Below are 11,411 nucleotides of genomic sequence, written 5' to 3' on the forward strand. Positions count from 1 at the left end.
TGTTTGTTTCAAACATTAGCTTTCAGAGCACTGATCCTTCCTCATGTGAATGAAGAGGTGGGTTTACAAACATATATAGTCAAAGTCAATGATGCAAGATGATACTTTGAATGTGAGTGTTTGCAGGCAATTAAGTCTTTACAGGTCCAGACCTATTACTGCAGACAGACACCAAGGCAGAGCACATCACGCTTCTGTCTGAACTCCTGGAACTTCTGAACTCAATCGGATGTGAGGTTAACCCCAGAAAGGCGCAACTATTGGAGAATCAAGTGATGTACCTGGGTACAGTCATCACACACGGCAAACGTGAGATCGAGTTCAAAAGAATTGACTCGATCGTCGAATTGCCCCTTCCCCAAAATGTTTCAGCCCTCCGGTCATTTTTAGGACTGGTTGAGTATTGTCGGAACCATATCGATGGTTTTGCGACCAAGGCAGCCCCACTATCAGACCTCCTTAAGAAAGGAGCCCCTTGGGAAAGGCTTCCGCAGCATACAGAGGCTGTGGAAGAGTTAACGAAAGCCCTTAGCGCAGCACTTGCACTACAAGTTCCAGACCCGCTCTCCCCCTATGCAATTGAGGTAGCTAGCACAGATCTGACCCTCTCGGCCGTGCTCCTTCAGGAACGGCACGAGCAGCTACGACCAGTGGCTTATGCCTCCAGACTGTTAGGCCCAGTAGAGCAAGGATTTTCAGCCTGCGAAAGGTACCTGCTCGCGGTATTCTGGGCTGTACAATACTTTTCTTACATTACCGGACTCAACCCCATCACCATTTTGACCGAACACACCCCCACACAGTTACTTTTAGACGGACGACTGAAGGACGGTTCAGTGAGCCAGATAAGAGCAGCTAGGTGGACACTTCTGTTACAAGGACGGGACATAACAGTTAAACGGACCAGGACACACACATTTTTAGCAGACAACCTCCAGTACCCAGGACAACCCCATGAATGCGAAATAGTAGCACCTCTACACAACACAGGAACCTTCATTGCTAAGACGCCCCCCAGGAAGATAGGGAATTCAATCCAGAGCCCCCAGCACACAGACACGTGTGCCCCCTTGAAGATATATGTGGACGGTTCATCCACAGTTTTAGATGGCGAACGCATTACAGGATGCGGTATTTATGTGGAAGATGCGCAGGGACGCGCACTAGAGGAGATAGCATTAAAGTTACCCGGTCACTTAGGCGCGCAGGCAGCAGAGCTCGCGGCCATAGCATACATAGTGGACCACCCAGATTTGTTCCCCAGCCCAGCAGACATATTTTCGGACAGTCTATATGTTTGTAGCAGTTTAACAGATTTTCTACCAACTGTGGAGGACAAGAGGTTTTGTCTCTGCGGACGGGAAGCCCCTTCCATCAGCCCCATTACTCCGCCATATCCAAGAGAAGGCAAAGGATAGGACATAGAACATAGAACAGTACAGCACAGAACAGGCCCTTCGGCCCTCAATGTTGTGCCGAGCAATGATCACCCTACTTAAACCCACGTAACCCGTAACCCAACAATCCCCCCATTAACCTTATACTACGGGCAATTTAGCATGGCCAATCCACCTAACCCGCACATCTTTGGACTGTGGGAGGAAACCGGAGCACCCGGAGGAAACCCACGCACACACGGGGAGGACGTGCAGACTCCACACAGACAGTGACCCAGCCGGGAATCGAACCTGGGACCCTGGAGCTGTGAAGCATTGATGCTAACCACCATGCTACCGTGAGGCCCATCAGGACGTATGGCATTATCAAGATTAGAAGCCACCATCGATCACCCCCCCCCTGGAAATGTGAAAGCCGACGCACTGTTTAAAGCAGGTTCCAGGCGAGGTCGTTTTTGGACACCCCCAGCTAGCGCACCAGCTAACGCGCCTGTGAGTTCAGTTCTGGTCTCACAGACAGACATAGAGGATTTAGTACAGGCACAGAGGCAGGACGAAAATCTCCGGGAGATTTTAAAAGGAAACTTTGTGGCACAGTACAGCAAATTCAAACACGCTTTGACCACACATGAGGACCACACATCAAAGACAAGTTGTATGTGATCATAGATCATAGAATTTACAGTGCAGAAGGAGGCCATTTGGCCCATCGAGTCTGCACCGGCTCTTGGAAAGAGCACCCTACCCAAGTTCAACACCTCTACCCTATCCCAATAACCCAGTAACCCCACCCAACACTAAGGGCAATTTTGGACACTAAGGGCAATTTATCATGGCCAATCCACCTAACCTGCACATCTTTGGACTGTGGGAGGAAACCGGAGCACCCGGAGGAAACCCACGCACACACGGAGAGGATGTGCAGACTCCGCACAGACAGTGACCAAAGCCGGAATTGAACCTGGGACCCTGGAGCTGTGAAGCCATTGTGCTATCCACAATGCTACCCTGCTGCCATGTGATTCCTGAGAAAGACAGGAATCAAATGATTGCCTTATTCCATGATGGTCATGGACACCAAGGGTTCGACCCTATCACAGCCCACCTTAGGCAGCTCTGTTGGTGGCCCAATTTAAGAGACGTTGTAACGCACTACATAGAGAACTGTTTGATTTGTGCACAAAATAACCCGGAAATGTATTCAAAGAAGGCACAACTCAGCCACACTCGACACGTTAATGTCCCCTGGACTAACCTCAAGATCAATTTTATAGGTCCATTGCCCCCTTGCAGGAATGGCTATAAATATGTTCTGGTGGTCATAGACACGTTTAGGAAATGGGTACAGGCGTTCCCATCTCGTACAAACACAGCAAAGACAGCCGCAAAGATCCTAACCCACCACATTTTTACTAGATGGGGACTCCCCAGAAGTATCGAATCAGACCAGGGATCTCATTTTACAGGACGGATCATGAAGTACGTCCTCACCATATTCGGCATTAAACAAAATTTCCACATTGCGTACCATCCCCAGTCAAGCGGAATAATGGAACGCATGAATCGGACTCTAAAATTGACCCTTAGAAAGATGGTACAGGAGAACAATTCAACTTGGGATTCAGTGCTTCCATTCGCACTTATGTTTATAAGAAATACTGTTTCATCATCAACAGGTTTCACCCCACACACACTCATGACCGGACTACCTATGAAAGGATCTGAATTCCTTTTAGGACTCGACATGACCAGCCCAGAAGTGACGGCCCTCACATACGAGACAGCAGTAAAACAATTAGTTGAAACTGTAAGGTCGGCTCAGTTAGCAGCCACAGTAAAATTGGGTAAGAAACGGAAACAGCAAGGCTTGTTTCAACAGGACTGTCCATACCACAGAATTTCAGGTTGGGCAACAGGTTATGCTATCTGTTCATAACCCCAGCACGTTTTTGGCCCCAAAATTTTCCGTCCCGTACTCAATTTCGGACAAAATCAGTCCGTCAGTATACAAGATAAAGTACCCCAACGGGAAGACTGCGTGGTTCCATATTAACCAGTTAAAGGCATATGGAACACAGCCCAACCACTCGCACCATGTCCTGCTAGACGCAGCAGAACACCAAGCCCCGCCCACAAGAGACACATTTCCACCCTCCCCCTCACAGACTAGTTCCTCATCAGACTCGACCTCGACTCCGCCCATTGACTTCAGACCACGCCCCGAAACGGCCACAAGCTGCCAAAGCAGAGACAGCGACTGTGACTTTGATGACAGCCACAGCACGCCTCTCTACTGCCCTGATACCACAGACCCCACACACACCAGCTACGACCCCGACTACAGTGATTTAGATATCACTTATATTAAAACTCCAGACCCACACCCAACCCCTCCGCCCAACTATGACGACCCCGAAGACGTTCATACAAATTTAGACCCCACGGTTTGGCACAAGGCCAATTCTTGGTGACTTGTCCATAATGACGAAAGTGACCCCCGGTCACATAACGCTAAAATCGCATGCCTGATCCAATCAAGGGTATGGAGTCCGGGAGAAGAGGATGACTCTGAGTCTGACTCCCGACACGGCAACCCCTTTGCGACCCTGTTCGCAGAGAATGAAGAGAATTGAGGTGTCCAGATGATGTAAAAAGAGGAACCGCTTGAGAGATAAACGGTGTCCTTTCTGATGGAACCTGCACGCATGTTGGTGATGTTTGTATGTTTGTTTGTTAAATGTTTGTTTTTTTTTAGATTGGCCACTCGGTTTTCAGCTGAAAAGCTTGTGACCACCTCACATGCACGTTAAGTTTGTCCGCAGATAACTCTGAGAACTTGACTCAGCTGCAATGTCTGGAGCCCAACTTAAGGCTTCACCCTTCACTCCACTAGGAGCATCTTGGCTCCCCCTTTTTTTTGGGTGCCCCTCTTCTGGGAATAGAGGTTGCAAATCCACAATGAATACATTCATGCTCGTTCATTCCAGGTCGCTCAGGCAGTGGAGAAATGGCATTGAGGACCCACCCTGTCTGAGGACCCCCCCCCCCCCCTGGTTAGCTAAGCTCGGGTACAGCACAGCACGCCCTACCCAGGGATTCCATTCAAATCTTACCCGTCGCGGCCCATACGCAACTCATTCGGATATCTCATTTCTAAAGTTTGGTTTCATTTGTTTTGTTTGAGGTAGCCCTTCGGTTGCCATTCCTTATGCTATTTACATCCAGGAACATTGGGATGGTAAATCACAAAACCTGCGAGACGGCACGCAGTAGCACAGTTGCTAAGTGTATGCCTGGTCCTAAATAATTGAAAAAAAATTTTGAAAAAAAAAAATGAGCGGAGTCACAGGGTGTGACTTGGCCATTCATTTAAGGGACAATTGGAATGAGAGGACAGATACACTAACATTAAAGGTATTAAACGAATCATTGACAGATACTATGCTTGATCCCATAGCTTTTGGACGTTCAAAGGAGGGATCAGAGCAAGATCAGCAATACCAAAGGACAGAAGGAAGAGAAGAAAGAAGACCGAGGTGAAGAGATATATGTTTTTAGTTATTGTTTTTATATCTTTGCGCGCGGACGCAAACCCTTTTCCCCCTATGACCCCCGCCGTTAATGTTTCCCAAAGACCAACTACTCAAAGCCCAGTAATGAACAGCGATGACCAGACCTGGTGCACAAAGTTTATGAGTTGGTACTCCCTTTCGTATGTTATTGAATCACTTTTGGTGATAGCAGCTCTCTGCATCGTAGTGCAGACACTTAGGTTAAGAAAATGGAGAAGGAGAGCCTCCCGCTCTTGTGCCTCGACCATATACAGAGTACAATCCCCTATTTTCGGGTTCCACCAATCCCCCCAACCCCTTAATGTGTAATGAAGGATTTAATTTGATTTGATGTTGTAAAGAAAGACCTTTTCTGATGTTTTGTAATGTTCTGAGGTCGACTGCCAAGCCAGAAATGAAATGTAATAATGATAATATTTTAAGGATAAGAAGTTAGAATGTTTAAATGTGTAAGGGAGTGTAGTTTACAAAGGATAGTTAGAGGTTTCCTAGTAATGCATGTCCCCTTTGACATAGCGCCAACCAGAGACTGTTAGATAATAATTTTGTGCCATAATTGAGGAAAGTGTAGAGGCCATGGGACTCGCTGAGATATGGGAACACAAAGTTTGGAACAATATTGGAACATTTCGAGGCCTTTTCCCAGGGCGGAAATGACAATTACAAGGGGGCACAAGTTCAAGGTGAGGGGGGAACGGTTCAGCGGAGATATGCGGGGGAGACTTTTTACACAGAGGGTGGTGGTGGCCTGGAATGCACTGCCAAGTGATGTGTTTGGGGCAGATACGTTAGCGACCTTTAAGACTTATCCTTGGATAGGCACATGAACTGATGGGGTATAGAATGATACAGGCGGTTGGTCTAGATAGGACACGTGATCTGTGCAGGCTTTTAGGGCTGAAGGGCTTGTCCCTGTGCTATTGTTCTTTGTTCTTCGATCTGGAGAAAATGTTGAAGACTCCAAGGGATGGTGATAATGGTGCCTGGGACATATTGGTAAGGAATGATTCTGTGAGCATGACTATGTCAGGCTGTTGCTTGACTAGTCTGTGAGACAGCTTTCCCAAATTTGGCACAGGCCCCCAGATGTTATAAGGGGGACTTTGCAGGATCGATAGCGCTGGATTTGCCATTGACATCTCCAGAGCCTAGATTGATGCCGGGTTGTCCGTCCGTTTTTTTCCTTTTTATTGACTTAGGTTTGATACAACGTAGTGGCTTTCTAGGCTGGTCTTTTGAGAGTCAACCACATTGCTGTGGATCTGGAGTCACATGTAGAGCAGGTCAGATGAGAACTGTAGCTTTCCTTCCCTAAACGACATTATCAGACTATGAATTCCAGATATTTTAATGGATTCACTTTCCACCATCAGCAGGATTCAAGCCCGGATCAACAAAATATTACCCTGAGCATCTGGATCACCAATACAGTGACAACACCACTGCGCCACCATGTCCTCTGGATCACCAATACAGTGACAACACCACTGCGCCACCACGTCCTCTGGATCACCAATACAGTGACAACACCACTGTGCCACCACGTCCTCTGGATCACCAATACAGTGATAATAATTTTGTGCCATAATTGAGGAAAGTGTAGAGGCCATGGAACTCGCTGAGATCAGGGAACACAAAGACACCGAACTTGGGTGATCCTTCATGATTTCTCACCTGGGGTGACCACTGCCCAACACAAAATGGAAGATTGCAAGGAATGCAGGTAAAATGTACATGTTGCAAAAGCAAGCAGCTTGCAAAGCGCTTGTGTATTCTGACTACTGCAGAAACCAGTTCTGACTGCTGCAGAAACCAGACACCACTGTGAAAAGAACAAGTTAGCATACTAATGAGGTGATACCGGGCGATTCCCAGGTACAATGGAAACAAGTTAACGCTAATTGATACATTTAATAGAAGGCCAGACTTCTAGGCGCCAAAGGAAGTCCAAAACAATAAGTCCCAAGAACCGCCCAGTGATCGAGGTACTGCCCCGTTATTGGGGAATTCAAATCAATCGATTGAGAAGAGACCCAATCGATTGCGAGTGAATAGAGGGTCCACCTAGACCATGAGAGAGGTTTAAAACAGAGACCCCGACCCCAGCTCTCTCTGTCTGCCAGCCTCTCCTTGACCAGCCAGCCCTCTCAGCAGAACACCGTTGCAGTAGAAGAACCTTGAGGAGGAGAGATCTGGACAGCAGCCGCCAACACGTAAGTGTCCTACAACGCATGCTATGAGAGTAGACATTCCTGACCCCCTTTAGTCCATAACTACTGGAAGCCTGCGGACCCAGGACAAAGCTAGAGGCCGTTGTTCCCTGATCCGGCAGTCCCCTTATCCCAATAAGTATTTGGCCTATTAGTGGTAGGATTAGCCTAGTCTTATAGTTTTAAATGCATGATTAGTAGATTACTGTAATATAATGTGTCTTGTTTGAACTTACTAACTAGTGTATGGATTTATTGCTTTGAACTTGAACTTGAAACTTATGGCGGTATCTTAACGATACCTGGCGACTCTAGAGCTAAGGAACGAAACAGAGCCAAATTGATGTTAAGCACACTCACCCGGAACAAGCAACAGTGTGTAAAAAAGCATTAAGAACATAAGAACTAGGAGCAGGAGTAGGCCATCTGGCCCCCCGGGCCTGCTCGGCCATTCAATGAGATCATGGCTGATCTTTTGTGGACTCAGCTCCACTTTCCGGCCCGAACACCATAACCCTTAATCCCTTTATTCTTCAAAAAACTATCTATCTTTATCTTAAAAACATTTAATGAAGGAGCCTCAACTACTTCACTGGGCAAGGAATTCCATAGATTCACAACCCTTTGGGTGAACAAGTTCCTCCTAAACTCAGTCCTAAATCTACTTCCCCTTACTTTGAGGCTATGCCCCCTAGGTCTGCTTTCACCCACCAGTGGAATAAGAACATAAATAAGGTAGACAAATCCCCAGGGTCAGATGGCATCTATCCCAGATTTCTGAGGGAGGCAAGAGATGAAATTGCTGGGCCTCTGACAGAAACCTTTGTGTCCTCATTGGCCACCGGTGAGATCCCAGAGGATTGGAGGATAGCCAATGTTGCCCCATTATTTAAGAAGGGTTGCAAAAAATCCAGGTAATTATAGGCCTGTGAGCGTGACGCCAGTAATAGTGAAATTGTTGGAAAAGTTTCTCAGAGATAGGATCTATTCACATTTGGAAGTGAATGGTCTTATTAGTGACAGGCATGGTTTTGTACTAGGGAGATCATGTCGCACTAATTTAATTGAATTTTTTGAAGAGGTGACAAAAATGATTGAAGAGGGAAGGACTGTGGATGTTGTCTACATGGATTTTGGTAAAGCATTTGATAAGGTCTCTCATGGCAGGCTGGTGCAAAAGATTAGATCACGTGGAGTCAGGGGTGAACTGGCTGGATGGATCCAGAACTGGTTTGGCCAAAGAAGACAGAAGGTAGCAGTGGAAGGAATAGAGATCTGTAACTAGTGGTGTTCCGCAGGGATCAGTACTGAGTTCTCTGCTCTTTGTAATATATATATAAATGACTTGGCAGTAAACGTAGCATGTCTGATTAGCACGTTAGCAAATGATACTAAGATTGCAGGAGTTGCGGATAGTGATGAGGATTGTCAGAGAATACAACAGGATACAGATAGGCTGCAAAATTGGGCAGAGAAATGCCAGATGGAATTTAACTGGACAAATGCAAGGTGATGCATTTTGGTAGATCCAATTCAGGTGGGAGCTATAAAATAAATGTCAGAACCACCAGGAGCATAGAGACACAGAGAGATCTGGGCATGCAGGTCCACAGATCCTTAAAAGTGGCAGCACAGGTGGAAATGGTGGTAAAGAAAGCATCTGGCATGCTTGCCTTCATAGAGTGGGGTATCGAGTATAAAAGCAAGAAAATTATCGTTACAATTATATACAACTTTGGTGAGGCCACATGTGTCCAATTCTGGTCACCACACTACCAGAAGGACATGGAGGCTTTGCAGAAAGTACAGAAAAGGTTTACCAGGATGTTGCCTTTAATGGAGGATATTAGCTAGGAGGAGAGATTGAATAAACTGGGATTGTTCTCCCTAGAGAGCCGGAGGCTGAGGGTTGACCTGATAGAGGTTTATAAAAGTATTTGTGGTACAGATAGGGTGAACAGTTCGAGGCATTTTCCCAGGGCGGAAATGACAATTACAAGGGGGCACAAGTTCAAGGTGAGGGGGGAACGGTTCAGCGGAGATATGCGGGGGTGGCTTTTTACACAGAGGGTGGTGGTGGCCTGGAATGCACTGGCAAGTGGTGTGTTTGGGGCAGATACGTTAGCGACCTTTAAGACTTAACTGGATAGACACATGAACAGACGGGGTACAGAAGGATATAGGCAGTTGGTCTAGATAGGACACGTGATCTGTGCAGGCTTGTAAGGCCGAGGGGCTTGTTCCTGTGCTATTGTTCTTTGTTCTTCGATCTGGAGAAAATGTTGAAGACTCCAAGGGATGGTGATAATGGTGCCTGGGACATATTGGTAAGGAATAATTCTGTGAGCATGACTATATCAGGCTGTTGCTTGACTAGGTGAGACAGCTCTCCCAAATTTGGCACAGGCCCCAGATGTTATAAGGGGGACTAAGCAGGGTCGATAGGGCTGGATTTGCCATTGACATCTCCAGAGCCTAGATTGATGCCGGGTTGTCCGTCCGGTTTCTTTCCTTTTTATTGACTTTGGTTTGATACAACGTAGTGGCTTTCTAGGCTGGTCTTTTGAGAGTCAACCACATTGCTGTGGATCTGGAGTCACATGTAGACCAGGTCAGATGAGAACTGTAGCTTTCCTTCCCTAAACGGCATTATCAGACTATGAGTTCCAGATATTTTAATGGATTCACTTTCCACCATCTACAGGATTCAAGCCCGGGTCACCAAAATATTACCCTGAGCATCTGGATCACCAATACAGTGACAACACCACTGCGCCACCACGTCCTCTGGATCACCAATACAGTGACAACACCACTGCGCCACCACGTCCTCTGGATAACCAATACAGTCACAACACCACTGCGCCACCACGTCCTCTGGATCACCAATACAGTGACAACACCACTGCGCCACCACGTCCTCTGGATCACCAATACAGTGACAACACCACTGCGCCACCACGTCCTCTGGATCACCAATACAGTGACAACACCACTGCGCCACCACGTCCTCTGGATCACCAATACAGTGACAACACCACTGCGCCACCACGTCCTCTGGATCACCAATACAGTGACAACACCACTGCGCCACCACGTCCTCTGGATCACCAATACAGTGACAACACCACTGCGCCACCACGTCCTCTGGATCACCAATACAGTGACAGCACCACTGCGCCACCACGTCCTCTGGATCACCAATACAGTGACAACACCACTGCGCCACCATGTCCTCTGGATCACCAATACAGTGACAACACCACTGCGCCACCACGTCCTCCGCATTTTGAGTGGATGCAAATAAACTAACCCTTTGAGTTCACTGTACCTTGTGTTTGATGTGGAGTTATTAATAGACAATTGGATCACACCAATATTGAACAGGAAACAAATCACAAACTCCTTTCTGTTTATGGATGAGTGGTGGAAGGCCAAATCAGTATTGTTTAAACCTCTTTAAATCCCTCCTGTCCTCAATACAATGTTGATGTGAATGTTGATGGCAATTTGCTTTGGAAGTTACATCTCCAGTTTAGCTTCAAGTTGAGAAAATTCTGGCACTCCTAGATTCCTTTACCGTCATAGCGAGAGCACGAGAACTAGAATCATAGAATCCCTACAGTACAGGAGGCCATTCAGCCCATCGAGTCTGCAGCGGCCCTTTCTCCATGAGATCACTCTATGTAGGCTCAATCCCTGGCCCCTAAAACCCCACCTAACCTTTGGGCAATTTTAGCATGGTCAATTCACCTAACCTGCACATCTTTGAACTGTGGGAGGAAACCGGAACAGTCGGAGGAAATCCTCAGGACATGGGGAAAATGCAAACGCCACACAGTCAGAATCAAACCGGGGTGTCTGGTGCAGTGGCACGGTGCCGAAACTTGTCTTGGGTGGTAACATAGAACAGGATTGACCAACCTTTAAACACAGCATCTGATATTTAATTCCATGAATTGTGATGGAAATTAACATCAGGCACGGTGTATAATGGACAGCCAATCCAATCCTGTTGCTTTGTACTACTGCCTGCGTTGAATTTCGATGCGAAAGCCTCAATTTTCTTGTGTAATACATTAACAGCAATCTTCAGCAACCCCACCCCAGTCTGAAACTGTCTGGAATGACCTGCTGTCAATCTCAGCTGAGGAGTGTTGCTAATGGTCTGTGTTGGGCTGGAGGATGTTCACGCGCCAAATTGCTGTTTCGGTACGGCTCCTGGAACGCAC

This window comes from Scyliorhinus canicula, chromosome 9 (genome assembly GCF_902713615.1).
Source record: "Scyliorhinus canicula chromosome 9, sScyCan1.1, whole genome shotgun sequence".
Lineage (NCBI taxonomy): Eukaryota > Metazoa > Chordata > Chondrichthyes > Carcharhiniformes > Scyliorhinidae > Scyliorhinus > Scyliorhinus canicula.